Raw genomic sequence first — 14,348 nt, 5'->3', positions numbered from 1 at the left:
TCCCGAAGAGGGCAGGTGCAGAGTTCACATCATTCAAATAGGGGATGTCCCAAATATTACCAAGGGGGAACTCCTCTGGCACCCTTACAAAAAAATACTTCAACTTCCAACCATGTATTGAGGTCGGGTATCGATTCAAAAGTTGGAGATCTTTCTTAGGGTAGAAGTAGTACCAAACCAAATCCCCCTTGCTAAAATCGAGAGACAGACAATTGAGGAAGAGAGGAAGGGAGAGGGGTCTCCCCATCCGAGAGAAGAAGACGATGAAGCTAAGAACTTGTCGCCACCCATTTGGGGTCAGCTGGGAGGGACATATGTCATAGTGCCGAAACACTTGGCCAAAGAAAGGATGGAGAGGAAGCTGAAGCCCGACGTTGAAGGCATCCCGATAGAAGCAAAGCTCCTCTAGGTTTCTATAGCTAGCTCAATCCTCGGGCCTCGGTAGCCAAAGGACAAACTCATCCGGGATACTACAGGAAGCACGAAGCTCCACTAGCTCATCTTCAATTATGGTCGACACCATATTCCTAGCCTCAACGGCCAGGGACTCATTTGCCTGGGCTCGGGACTCGAGAAGCCCCTCCCTAATACCTTCACCACTCAGGCCACTAGTGGTGGAAGAAGAGGAGGCACCTGAAGAAGTGGGTGTAGAGGACGAGGACGAGTCTAAGGACATTCCTCAGATCTGTCTAGGGGTGCGACGCCTAGACACGTCACCCTCAGAGCATGAGGGGCCACTACCTAAAGAACTAGACATGAACTTACATCTGAAATCACTGTGGCCGAACCGAAGATCAGAGGAAGGTTAAGGATAAAGGACGAAAGGTTTGAGAAATGAGGAGAAGATGAAAAATGAGAGAAAAGGGCACTATTTGTAGGCAAAGAGGCGGCAATACGACTCCCCAGCCTCATTAATTGTAGTACACGTCATCTGTGCGAGATTCCCAAAGCAAATGAGCGAAGTACTAAGCCTCGGATCCCATGCCTCGGTTGGGGGCTCAGGCCAAGGCCGATTAGACTTGGCCGAAGGTCCACACCTCATTTGGGGCACAGGCCAAGGCCAAGCATACCTGATCGAAGGTCCACACCTCGGTTAGGGGCTCAAGCCATGGCTGAGCAGACTTGACCGAAGGTCCACTCCTCGATTGGGGGCTCAGGCTAAGGCTGAGCAAACCTAACCGAAGGTCCACACCTTGGTTGGGTGCTCAGGCCAAGGCCGAGAAAACTTGACCGAAGGTCCACTCCTCGGTTGGGGGCTTAGGCTAAGGCTGAGCAGACCTGATCAAAGGTCCACACCTCGGTTGGGTACTCAGGCTAAGGCCGAGTAGACCTGACGAAGGTCAACTCCTTGGTTAGGGGTTCAAGCCAAGGCCGAGCAGACTTGACTTAAAGCCCACATCTCGGTTGGGGGCTTAGGCCAAGGTCGAGCAGACCTGATCGAAGGCCCACTCCTCAATTGGGGGCTCAGGCCAAGGCTGAGCAGACTCGACCGAAGGTCTTTGTCTTGGATAGGACGAAGGCCAAAGCCGAAGGAAGAAGGTCGAAGGAGCATATAAAAGAGAAGGAAAAGGAGGGAAGACATGGTTACTCCCACTAGAAGAGTCTCCTAGTGGGAGTAAGGGGGCTACTGATACGCTCAAATTAGTCGCCCAGTGAAGCAAGAACATGCGGCATCTAAGGGAAGGACATGTGGTGCCCAACTGAAGAATACCTACTATAACCATGTCTCCGGAGATCAGAAGGAGGGGGAGACTGGAGTCCCCCTCAACTGATAGAGGTCGCAAGGACTCTAACTACGTGAGGAGGAGGAGATACCCAGATAGGAAATATTCCCCACGAAGGTAGGAAGACGTATCCCAATAGGACTCGGAAAAGGGGTAATCCTATAAGAAGGAACCCTAAAATACAGAACGGGTAAGTCAATACGTTCACACCATTACTCCTAAAGACATTGTTCTATGAGTCTCTAACTTGGGCATCAGAGGGCTAATCCCGGAGCCACCTCCGGGCTTCTACCTTCTGTGCTTGTGCAGGATCGATGCTCAACCAGATACAGATTCTCGGCAGTAACACTAGGTTTTCCATGATTTATCTTCTTAAGACTAAAAATGAGGTTGAAAATGCTTTTATGTTATTTAAAGCAGAAGTAGAAAATCAATTAGGGAGGAAGATAAAACGCTTTAGAACTGATAGAGGCACAGAATATGGAACTACTAGTTTGGCTAAATTCTATGAAACCAATGGTATTATACATGAAATCATGGCTCCATACCAACCCGAATCTAATGGAGTGGATGAAAAGGAAAATCAAACATTAAAGAAAATGATGAACTCTATGCTAATATATATTTGGGATTACCACTTGACTTGTGGGGGAAGCCATACTATCTGCTTGTTATATCTTGAATAAAATACCTCACAAGAAGGTCGGGTTGTTGGCTTATGAAATTTGGTTTAAAAGAAAACCAAGTTTAAAGTATTTAAGGGTATGGGGTTGTTTGGCTAAGGTAGCAATACCTGAACAAAAAAAAAAAAAAAAAAAAAAAAGGAAATTAGGTCCTAAAACATTTGATTGTGTATTTATTGGTAATGCAATACATAGTTCAACATTTAGGTTTTTGTTTATAAAAACAGTGGATGGTGTGCATGAAGAAAACACTATAATAGAATCCAGAGATGCTGAATTTTTTGAAAATATATTTCCTTACAAATTGAATACACTCATTAATAAAGATGACAGTGGTATTTTTGGTATAGGAAAAGAAGTGTCTATTAACATTGACCCATCACCTTCAATTGACAAAAATCAACTTGGAAGAGGTAAAAGATAGAGGAAGTCAACCTATACAGGAGATGAATGGCTTACCTACTTAGTAGATAAGGATCCTCTAACCTATAAAGAGGCTATAACTTCCACTGATGCTATTTTTTGGAAAGAAGCAATTAAAAGTGAGTTAGATTCCATTGTATCTAACCATACTTGGGAATTAGTTGACATGCCACAAGGGTCTAAAATTTTAGATACAAAGTAGATTTTTCGAAAGAAGTTAAAACCAGATGGGTCATTGGACAAGTTTAAAGCAAGACTTGTGGTCAAAGGCTTTAGACAAAAGCAAAACATTGATTATTTTGACACTTTTGCTCTTATAGTAAGAATTACTACTATACGAGTTATGATGGTTGTAGCATCAATATATAAATTAGTAATACATCAATTGGATGTTAAAACTACATTCTTAAATGGGGACCTAGATGAGGAAATATATATATATATATATATATAACAACCAGAAGGTTGTGTTGTACAGGGACTAGAACACAAGGTATGTAAACTTGTGAAATCTCTGTTTGGGCTTAAACAAATACCTAAGCAGTGGCATGAGAAACTTGATACAATTTTGCTATCAAATGGATTTCTCGTGAATGATGTAGAAAGATGCTTGTATAACAAATTCAATCATGGTAAAGGTATTTATTGTTCTTTATGTTGAAGCTATGCTTAAAAGGTATGGATACTTTGATTGTCAAAGTCTTAAAACACCTTTAGATATTGGTTGTCATTTAAAGAAACATTTGTGAGAACCTATTTTTCAAAAAAGATATTCCCAAATTATTAGTTCAATTTCATATTTGATGATCTCAACCAGGCATGACATTGCTTTAACAGTTGGAAAGCTGAGTTAACACACTCACAATCCTAGCAAAGAGCATTGGCATGCATTGGATAGATTACTAAGATATTTAAAGGGTACTATAGATTATGGTTTGCATTATAATGAAAACCCCAGTGTCTTAGAAGGCTATTGTGATGCAAATTAGATTTCGGATATAAATGAATCATTAGCAACATACACACTAGGTGGTGACGCTATTTCATGAAAATTAGTTAAACAATCCTATAGGACATGATCCATTATAGAAGCAGAGTTCATTGCCTTAGAGAAGGTTGGAACGGAAGTTGAATGGCTTAGGAATCTTAAGGCGGACATACCATTGTGGCAAAAGCCTATTGCATCAATATCATTACATTATGACAATCAAGCAGCTATTGCTAAGGCAAAAAGCAAAATTTACAATGGGAAAAGAAGACACATCCATCTAAGACATAGTCTTGTAAGGAAGTATATAAGTAAAGTTATGATAGCTATCGACTTTGTGACGTTATAAAGCAACCTGGCGGATATATTCACAAAGCCCTTGCCTACAAAGATTACACATGATTTATCTAAAGGAATGAGCTTAAGGCCTGTGACATAAGTCATGTGATGGACACCCAACCTATGTAAAGAGGATTATTTTTCCTGAATTAGGTTCCAAGGGTAAAAGCAAAGTCACCAGATGACTTGCTTTGTATTACTATAAAATCGCTCATTCTGGTTAGATAGTAAAGTAGTACCACCACAAAGAAAAGATGATGAGTTAAACTCTTAATTAGCCATAACTCACAAATGTGGGGGTGTGTAAATTGTGGTGCACACTATTGGCTAACTTAAGTGGATGTAGGATAAGGGACAAGGCTAGCTTTTATTAAAAAATGAAATGTCCATTTCATAAAGGGATCGAAGATAAGGTCAACCGGTAGGATATGGCTGGTGAGCTAGTCGGCTACAATGATGAGGAAAGGTTCAAAAAGTTTGACTTCATCCGTACTCTGTAGCGTAGTTCATCGGACCTACTACAGGTTCAAGTCCTAAAAACACCTATAACAATGTGTCCTACTACGTCTAATATGCTCACTAAGCTTATACATATTCTTTATCGGAATTTCAAAACTTGTGGGGAATTGTTGTACTAATATAAGTATTTAATTTATATTATAAAGTTTCAAAAATTGTGACACGTCCCCTTATTTTACTTTTTACTTTTCACTTTCACTTTAACTTTTGGGTCTTAAACTCAAAAGTATTAGAGGGAAGATTTTAATGAAAAATTCAAATCACAAAAGCAAAAGCAAAAAATTTGTCCTTTAAGACAAGTTGTTTAGTCCCACATTGGAAGTAGAGGAGAGGAAGTGTAGAGAGGCACTCTCCATTGTCATGTGTGTGTGGGGGTTCCTGGGGTGCTTTCGAATCACGCACATGCGCCAAATCGGGCTATGGTTGTAGCCTTAGCCGAGGCTGAGGTCAGGGTCGAGGTCGAGGTCGGGTGTGGGTGTGGATCAAAGGATTCTTATCTTTTTACACCACACACCAATTTTGAATTTTTATATTCAAATACACATAGGTACATAGATACACACCCATACGTATATAGAGGTGTCCACACATAGACAGGTCTGTATGAATACAGAGAGGTGTCTATATGTAGACATGTTCCTTTGTACAATGCACCCATATGAAGCTATATACTATGTATTATGTTTCTTGGACCGAATGATTTAATAGAATATTTTTGGCAACTCTGTCTTCTCCCCTCCTTCTCTGTTCTCTGTTTTTGAACATTGTATAAACAGTGTTACAAAACCTTGTTAGTGAGCCTAGCCTTTCTCTCCCAAAGGATCAGAGTCTGTGTACAATCAGACAGAGATCACAGGATTGTTTTATCTTGGAGGTAAAACGCAGGTATCCACAGTTGTACTACTATAGGGGGTGTTTCAGACCTTAAGGAGAGTGTATTCTGATACGACTCAACCCACTTGGTTCATTCTGCTTCAACGTCACTGCATCAGAGGTTCATCTATTGCATAACTAGAATACTTCAATCTACACAACAATTTACACGAGTGCTATCTTCTAACATCACGTGAAGATGTTAGATGAAGAAATCCCTTTTTTCTCTCTTGCCTCACTCTGGTTGCCCAAAATCAGGGCGAGAAAAAGTTAGATGACGAAAGCCCCTTCTTCTCTCTTGCCTCACTCTCATTGCCAGTTTCTATTCTTCCTCTACATCTTTTTCTTTTGCCAACACCTCTGCAGCTCTTTCGAAGATGGGTGACATCATGCTATTCAGAGGTGTTTAAGGGAAGTTAGGCACCGTTTGATAACGTTTCTGCCGTTTCTATTTCAAGAAACTACAGAAACTGAAATTTCCATTTCTGGAAACATAAATGAAAAAGAAGGAGTTTGATAATACTTGTTTCTAGAAACGTTTCCGACAAACTTTGGTGTTTGATAAATATTGTTTATGGGAACGTTTCTAACATGAGTTGATGTTCCACATTTTTTAAGTTTTAGAGAAACTCATAACCCTTATTCCGACCAAGGATACAAGTGACCAAACGACCTTCCAATTGTCCATATTTTAACTTACATCATATTGTGTTTATTACTAGAACATATTAATAATACAATACCATCCAGGTATGCCAAACGTCTTATATTATTTTCAGCAGTTGGTCATGACTGTCTAACTATCACCTTTGTTTATGTCCATCTTATTAATTGCATCCAGGATATCTATATATATCCTTCTCTTTTTCTCAGACACATCAATCTTGTTTTTCAATTCTCTAGACTTATCCTCTTCATCTTGGATTGCTCTTTCCAAGTACGCCTTCACAAAATCAGAGGAGGGTGTCGATGAAGAAGAGTGGCCTTCAACCATCAAACTACTTGTGCCACAATCGGACGAACGTGCACCTGATGAACTGTTGTCTCCAGAAATCCAACCGAAAAATTTACAACCTCGTTCTTGGGCCTGTAACTAAATTCAACTGAATTGCAACAATAATTCACATAATATAGGTCAAATGTACTTTCAAAAATGAATGAAAATAGTTATACCCCAATTGATTTAGGACAACACCAGAATCGACGATTAAAGTTCGTTGTGGTCTTAGCGACGCGTACCTTACATTGTCCCTCGCCACAATCACATAAGCGAAATTCATCTACCCACATTAAAAATTCATTATATCTCGGACATTTGAAGTACGACCTACCTCTATTAGGCCCTTGTTTCGTTGTGAACTTTTCGCACAACCCATTATAGTTTTCACACCTTGCCATTAAGGTGTCACTTAAAGACATCTGTCGAGCACAAATAGTACAAATCATACCGACGTATAATGTTCAAAAAAAAAATTGCTAATTAGTTACACCATATAAACACATTGGTAGAAAACATTTACTTAATTTTCATTCAAAAATGTAATACATAACAAATGAGATTGACAAACATTTAAGGTCCATCTAACTGAATCGTAGCCATTCTCCTAGAAATAACCAACTGATTGGCTATATTTAGGCGCACTATGGATATTTGTCTCGCTGAGCTTATTTGAGACGTATTAGATGTTGAAGCACGGTACGCATGAGGATTAGGATTCATAGGATCCTCAACAAGTTATTCGCTTCCAAGCTCATTAAATAACCGATCTTGAATTGCTTTTTCTTTAATGTAATTGTGGATCCCACAACAAGCGACCACAATTCTTGTCTAGTCTTCAATGTCGTATGCCTTCATACTTCTCAGTATGTGGAATCTATTTTTCAAGACACTGAATGTTCTCTCAATAACATTCTGTAGTGACAAGTGTCTGTGATTGAACAATTCCTTAGCTGTTCTAGGTCCAGGTCTACCCTCATCGTAATCTTGTAAGTGATACCTTTGTCCCCAGAATGGCACCAAATACCCCAGCTGATTAGCGTAGCCCGAATCAACAACATAATACTTGCCTTCAATTATTATGGAACACATGTATGGGATTAGATACCTATTCCACATCATACATATACAGAAGGACAACTGTAAATTAATAAGATATTTAACCTGGTGGTGAATGAAGAAACCCTAAGGTATCATTGCTTCTTGCTGCCTCAAACACCCTAGCATCGTGTGCATTACCTTCCCAACCCACATACACAAATGTGAATCACATATCAAAAGAACATGCACACATAACATTCTGTGTGATCATACCCTTCCGATTTCGACATCTCCTCCGACCTAGGTACGATGGCATTTATATGGGTGCCATCAATAGCACCAATGTAATCCTAATTTTCAGTCCACATATGTTAGTCCATTTAATTGTGTAAAGTGCACTGAAATTTCAGGGAAATCATCGAAAAAATGAGTTCAATCTAAAAGTCCAAGTTATATTGAAATATGGATAGTACTTTGGATTGTTGGCTATCTCTAGAGGTACCACCAAAAAATTTGGTGGCTTGATTGTCTCAAGTGACAAATTGAGCATAGCTTGCAATGCCGTGTGGAAGACAACACTAATCGTCTGCGACCGATTGAATCTCCGTTATGTCTGTCTATTTCTCAACCCTTGACCTACTATCATGACAAACATTGCTAACTGCTCATATACTCGAATGAAACAATTGTCCTCTAACCAGCCTATATATACCATTTTGTCTCGCAGGTTGAGAAATACATGTCTTTCAAGTCTAAACTCTTGGTAGCACACGTCTACATGTCCTACAAGAATCTTAGCTACTCTAACAGGTCTTGTGTAACTACTATCATTCAGAGGTTCTGTCATCCTATAGGTGTTGAGCATATTTTTGAATTGATATAACATTACCAAGTCATCATCGTCACTAGATGACCCTGTGAAGTTGGTATTAGGTTGATTTGACATCCCTGTAATTATTACACACATTCAGTAGACCAGAAGCATACATTCCCTATATGTAAAATGTGTAGCATTAATTGTTAGAAATAAAAATTAACACATCCATTATACTGCCTACAATGACCCATAAGCATTAGCTTAATTATCCTAATTGTAATATCCCTATAATCAAGATTTTCAAACCTATTAAAAAGCACACACCCATCCAGAAATCATCATAATTCACAACTATTTACTTTCCTATCTAAATGATGAAATAACTACGATCCTATATGAAATAGTTAAAAACAACACACACCAATCCAAAAAGCATCATAGTTGACAATCATTAACATTCCTGTATATATGTTGAGTGCCTACTTTCCTGTAACAAATAGTTAAGAAAAATCATCCAACAATTCTAGAATCATGGTAATCCAAAACCACATGCATTACCTGTATATCTACTACTATATATCTAACATCCTCTATTAAGTATTGTAGAAAAAAGCATACACCATCTAAAGTGTAGTCATGGTTGCATAACAGTAACCATCAAGCACATGCAAACAAATTCAAACAAAGAAACAGAAGTCAAAGCATCCCAATCTTTAAACCATTACTAAAAAGAAGAGTAGGTAGAAACGTATGTAAGTTAGAACAAGTGATGTAAAAGTTAAAAAAAAAAAAAAAAACTAGTCCAACTGTCTGGAAAACCAATGACTAACAAACTGATTCCGGTCGAGGTAACTCCTTCAGATGCCATATCATCCACAACCTCCTAACCGGCCTCACTTCCACAAAAGGCATGCATCAACCAGGATCATTGTGTATCTTCTGCTGAGCCAACACATACAACTCATGTGGGATATCATCTAAAGTGTCCAGCAGCTTCCGACAGCTCATCATACTACATGGTCCATCAACAATAGGATTAGAAGGTCGAACAATGGCAGAGGTGGCAGCGGAGGTGCCCTTTTCCATCCTCCATCGGCCAAACTGTCTGAAGTCCTAAGCGGAGTTTGTGACTGTCCGTGTCTGGTTCTTCCTCCTCCGCTTCGTAGGAGTCCTACCAAGGTCCCGCTTTGGAGGAGCAGATTTGTTGCGTGTGCCACTACAACCTTCACTATCATCATGATCAGTCTCCTGTAAATCATCATCATCAATACCAAGGTTAGTGGACATAGGAGTAATAGCAGTAGTCTGTGAAAGACCTCTATCCCCACGGGCAGTTGAGTCGAAGAAGATCTCTAACAACTCTGGCCACTATGGAAGACCATTTCTTCTATACTTAGCGTAATCTTTGTTTGCTTATAATTCAAAATTTACCGAATTGGTCATCACATTTTGTTAAAGTAGTAAATTGTAATCCAATTATACAACAACGAATGTTCATACCTAAATAGCAGATTCCCACATAGAATCAGCAGCTGTAGCAGTCCTAACATTTGCATCCCATCCAAATCCAGTCGTGTCTAACAGACGCCTGAAGCTGTTGTACTCCTTCCTTAGTTTGTTCATTTTGTTACGAAATTGCTCCTTAGCAAATGGTCTATTGAATTCGGCTTCTAACCCTTTTGAAATATTTTCCCATCCAATCTTGGTGAAGGTGGACTTGGTCTTCAAACCTTTCCTTACATTCTCAACCATTTGATTGATGAATGTTCTTATTCAGCTTTATTCCAGATTATTGTAGTGCTTTTGGGGTTAGGGGTTCTTGGAGATCTCATAACTCTGAACATGTATAATAGATTAAGCAAACATTTATCGATATAATGAATTATTTAGAATCACATAAATGGTACTTATGCATAACATATCAATATATTCCATACAAAGAAATGGATAGATGAAAAGAGAGAAAAATAGATGGCAGAAAAATACACAATAAATATGTGGAGGGGGATTTCACAACATGCAAAATATATGCATTATGCATACACTTAATCTGGCAAGTATACATTTCACATGTGAAATTCAATTTGCATTATTGTTTATCACAAACTTACAGTATATCCTGAACTGAAAGTCTTCTAATGGATACGCAAATTGATGAAGCACAAAGTCTTCCTTGTTTCAAAAGAAAAGAAAGGATCAAGAGAACTCACCAATTTTTAGTATCACATTGAAATTTTAAGAATAGAATGGAAATTTATGAATAAGAGGGGAAGATGGTATGGGTGCAAAACAAATTAGGGTATTAGAACCTAATAATGGCCATAGAGAAAGCCTTCTAGCGTAAGGCAAAATTTCTGCATTCTCAACTCAGTGTGGTCTGTCACAGCAACATTGGATGGTTGCAAGAATGTCATTACAGCAATTTTGTAGATCCATGCTAAGCATTGACTAGCACTCTCACAAAACCAAAGGAAAAAAAAGAATGAAAAGGAAATAAAATGAGATTTCACTTGGAACACAAGGTTCCAGAAGTAGATTTCAACTACAATGAAAATTTTGCATATGAAAATCTTCTATTCTCTCCAAGAGCTGGCTGACATGGTTGCCTATTTAAAAGAGACCCATTCAATATTCCACAATATGAAACTTGACATGCAATAAAGCTTGAAAACAAAAACTACAACATAGGTGGGTTTCAAAAGTAGCAAGGAAAGAAGTGTAAATTACTGCAAAGTCAAAATAAATTTTTTAGCAAAAATAAGTAGGGCAGCTACAGGACATAAGGCTTGATGAAATGTGGAATGCAACCCAGTTGATGTAAGTCAAAGAAAAAATAAAAACAGAACCATTAAGAACAAGTCCCATGATGCACTGTAAATAATCAACTAACCCCAAAGAGAGAGAGGTCCATATATTACTTATAAAAGTATAGAAACAAATTATCAGAAACTCTATCCAATTGATCCTCTGGATATGAAAATTGCTTCTTTGCATAATTGTGGCCATCAGATCCAAAGCCCCATAGCTCAATTGATTCAGAATTCTAACAAATGGGCCTCTTCTGGTATTGTATTATGTTATACTGTAGTTTGACACTCAGATCTACAATACATTCAGAACTCAGAATTTAAACAAATGAAATATAAAATAGGTTCAGTACCAATTTTTATTTGCTTTCCCATTCAAACTTCCAAGATTTGGATTGTCAGAGATGAAACAGAAACCCACTTAAACTATAGAAACCCATAACAGATTGACTAAACAAACCCACTTCTCATCATCAACTCTAAAATATAAAATAGAAACCCAATAAATAAATAAAAAAATAAAAATCCCAATCTTAAATGAGGAAAACAGAAGCCAACAAGGTAGAAACAGATTAAAAGAAGTAATGAACAACAGATCATTTCAAGTAACAAGGCAAAACCCACAAAAAACACACACAGACACAAGCAGACCTGGACTCTAGCAATTCAAGTCCCAACTCCCAGCTCCCACAGGTCTCAAGGCCAATGTTTTTCCTCCTCTGGTCTTCCCTCACTCCAGTCACTCTGCTACCCATCATCAGACTTAGAAAAAACTAAAACAAAGATGGGATGTTTAAGACTTTGCCATATTCCAAACTAAGAACACAAACTGCACAAAGACCAAGCTGAGAATGTTCCCAACCTTCCTAGAATCAACAGTGCCTTTCACCCCACCAATATCTGAAGAAGAAAATAAAGCCTACCCCCTCAATTAATTCTCAAAACCAAGGCCATTTTGAAAATAATGGAGCCTTAAACTACATTAGCTATATAATGCCATTTTGAAATGCCAACAACCAACCAGGTAAATAAAATCAAAACCAAGGCCCCCCAAAAAGAAATTGTATCATGAATAGATATGAACTAACAGTTTGAAATTTATCCATAAGAACAATCCACATTATCTTCTGAAAATTATTACTTGTGCAATTTGAAAAAGGAAACAGAGAAGTATACAGTGTCTAATTCATGATTTGGGAAGTCGACAGTGGAAACAGAAGAAAAGAAAAGAAGACCATATATGTTCGATCAATTCCTCATTCTTCAAAATTTCTCATAATTTTAAGTTCAAGGGCTGAACTAGAAATCGAAACACTGTCCAAATCCAAAACCTAAACAGTCAAATCCAAGCATTCTTTGTCCCACCCAATACCAATTGAAGCCAAACAGAGCCAAATTTATACCTAAGTAAGTCCTCTGCAGTTCTCCCTTTCAGCCGATCCAAAAATTGTAGTTGCTAGCTTGCAGCGGAACTGAAGAGTCCCAAATCCCTAATTTTTTTTTCAGACTCTGCATCAACACACATAAATAAGGAAATATGTTACTACCTTGCAGCGGAACGATGAAACTCAAAAATGTGTTAGGGTTTCAGTAGATCAAGGAAATATGAAATACTACCTTGAAGAGGAGAGATACGCTTGCGGAAAGGTAAACCGAAGCTTGAACTAATCTACCTCTACTGAATGAAAGACTTTGAAGGATGATCTCACCTAAGAAGTTGGATGCTTTTCCCACCTTTTTGTAGACTCTTCAAGGTTGAAGAAAGAAACCCTCGTAGGGTTCACGGGAGCTGGATGAATGTAAGGTAGGGTGAAGGACGAAGGACGAATCTTTGGTAATGGACAGCTCCGTAGTGTTCACGGGAGCAGGGTAAGTGATCATGAGGGTTGTGTGCAGTCAATTCTTGGAGGTAGCAATCGAATCTTGGAGGTAGCAGTCGGGTTGAGCAGAGGAGGACACTCTCCTTTCGTGGTGTTTCAACAGGGATGAAGGAAAAAGAGAGAGTGAAGAGGGCGTCTTTTTTTATCGGACAGGGGTCTTTGTACGTTGGAAATTTTGTTTCGTGGGACGACGAAACAAGTGAAACATGTTTCGGTGGTTTTATTTCTTATATCATAAATTGATATAAATTTCAATTTTTATGTTTTTGAAAATAAGAGAAACGGGACATGTTTACCAAATGGTTTTTACCCCGTTTCTTTGTTTCTAGAAACAGGAAAACGTAAAAACATATTTTTTAAAAACGTTATCAAATAGCGCCTTAATTAACCTCCTTGAACTTTTTTCTTTGTTTGGTTTATAAGTTATGATTGAATTGCTTCATCTTGAAATAGTTTCAGATTCTTGGCAATGGCCTTAATATTATTATTATATTTTTAATTCTATTAATCAATTTTATTTTCATTTACTCCTCCAATTTCAACTATTTTTTTAGCAGGGAGACAGGTTCCATGGCTGCTGTAGTGGATGAAGAGGTAATCTCCAAGCTTGGTGGAGCCGACAAGATTGTCAAGTGCATGTTTGATTTTTTTGCTAGTGGGCTCAGTACAGGAGACATCAATGTCAATCAAGGCAATGATGTTCTCTTTGACGAATTCATAAAGTTCAATGAGGCATCTATACATATGATGTCAGATGTTGTTATTGCATTCCTTTAGCTCCACCTTTGTTACCTAATAATTCATCCAATCAGAGCTGCCTTCTTCGTTGTCTGCTCTTGAGTGTAACAGGGTGTTTGGCGCTCATCCAATGCCCATAAACATATTGGGTTGCGTGTGGTTGCCTTGGGCTCCGTGCCTGTGCGTTTCTGGCAGACATCCTGCTACGCCACAGAGGAATTCAATCCACACTGCTCTCACCCAATTGATCGATCTCAACTTCTTCGTTGAATTTGACTCACCTCCTCTCATCTCCTTTCAATAGGAAAAGTAGAAAGGTCTGGACGAGGTTACAGGGAAGGGTGGGGTGGACATGATGACCATAGTGGACGCAGGCAAATCAATTTTGTGCATATTTGTCAACTAAAACAAAACAATAGGTGGGTAGTTTTGTAAATAAAATCTAAAAATAGGTAATCATGTAGTTTTTTAAGAATAATAATAATAAAAATCACTTAATCAGCTACATGGCATGACATA

At 38.5% G+C, this 14,348-nt stretch overlaps 1 long non-coding RNA gene across 2 annotated transcripts; it reads right to left on the bottom strand.

Annotated features, from left to right (window-relative positions):
• Nucleotides 1-9,096: 9,096 nt before the first annotated feature.
• LOC122063699 lies at nucleotides 9,097-13,291 on the bottom strand. 2 transcript variants are annotated; one of them, XR_006135444.1, is made up of 4 exons: nucleotides 12,829-13,291; nucleotides 12,615-12,720; nucleotides 9,905-10,240; nucleotides 9,097-9,652 (listed from the first exon to the last, which is right to left on the bottom strand). It is a non-coding gene; the product is annotated as an uncharacterized LOC122063699 (long non-coding RNA). The 2 variants fall into 2 exon arrangements; XR_006135443.1 differs by having other exon boundaries at nucleotides 12,921-13,291.
• Nucleotides 13,292-14,348: the final 1,057 nt, after the last annotated feature.

The sequence above is a fragment of the Macadamia integrifolia genome, unplaced genomic scaffold (assembly GCF_013358625.1).
Source record: "Macadamia integrifolia cultivar HAES 741 unplaced genomic scaffold, SCU_Mint_v3 scaffold1424, whole genome shotgun sequence".
Taxonomy (NCBI): Eukaryota; Viridiplantae; Streptophyta; class Magnoliopsida; order Proteales; family Proteaceae; genus Macadamia; species Macadamia integrifolia.
The sequence above is the reverse complement of the archived record's forward strand: the minus strand, read 5'-3'. Positions and strand labels throughout refer to the sequence as shown.